The following is a 1,023-nucleotide window of genomic DNA, read 5'->3' as shown; positions in this document are numbered from 1 at the left end:
ACATTACCAGTTTTTTCAATTCTTCATCCAACAATGGTAAGTATTTTGGATTGGTGAACCAAAGATCAAGAGATCAGAACGGTCTTGGTTTCCAATTTTGCATATCCGCCAACAAACATAAAGGTACATGGTTAGACTTTGAGTATTTTATCACCTCTATTCTTGACTGTAGAAACTTTTGCAATCGTGAAGGATCAACACATATCCTATCAAGCCTACTAGCTTGATTTCCCCTCTTCCAAGTAAATTTTCTTCCTTAAAAAGAGATGTCCTTCAAGCTCATGAATCCAATTGCCAAATTCCTTCATACTCACCACACTCCCTCTCCCACTACTTCTCTCTTTAATACATAAAACTTCATTAAAATTATCCACCACAACAAATGGCACCAGCAGCATATTTTTCAACTTCATAAGTTCATTCCACATGATTCTTCTCTCATTAACCGAGTGGTTACCATAAACAAGGACAATCGCAATATCCCCATCAAATTGACTTAAACTTCCACTAATACAAATCTATTTACTTCCCTTATCCCATTAATATGCATAAACATCTCCTTTTTCCATATATACAATAAACTGCCACTCTCACTACTACCCCTAATATGTTCTTATTCAAAATTAGAATTATCCCACATCTTTTTTACTAAATTTACATTGATATTATCAGATTTTGTTTCCACAATACCAACAAAAATCGGTTTATATTTCCTAACAAATTCTTTAATGCACTCTACCTTTTTTCTACTCCTTAATCCTCTACAGTTCCAACACAAAATCATTGAGAATGATTTAAATCACCTGCTTGGCCCTGTTGACTTCTTCTTCCTCCTCTTTTCTTGTTAACAATTTCATGTTCTTCTGTCTTTATTTCTCCTATTACGGACATGTTTGATATAGTAGTTCACAGCTCTCTCGTTGTCACTGCATCCTAAATTCAAAAACTAATTTTTATATTAATGTGAATTTTTTTAGAATTAAATTATTTGATAAGAAAATTGAAATTTATAAAAAAATCTTG

Source organism: Arachis ipaensis, chromosome B02 (assembly GCF_000816755.2).
Source record: "Arachis ipaensis cultivar K30076 chromosome B02, Araip1.1, whole genome shotgun sequence".
Lineage (NCBI taxonomy): Eukaryota > Viridiplantae > Streptophyta > Magnoliopsida > Fabales > Fabaceae > Arachis > Arachis ipaensis.
Note: the sequence above shows the minus strand (reverse complement) of the source record.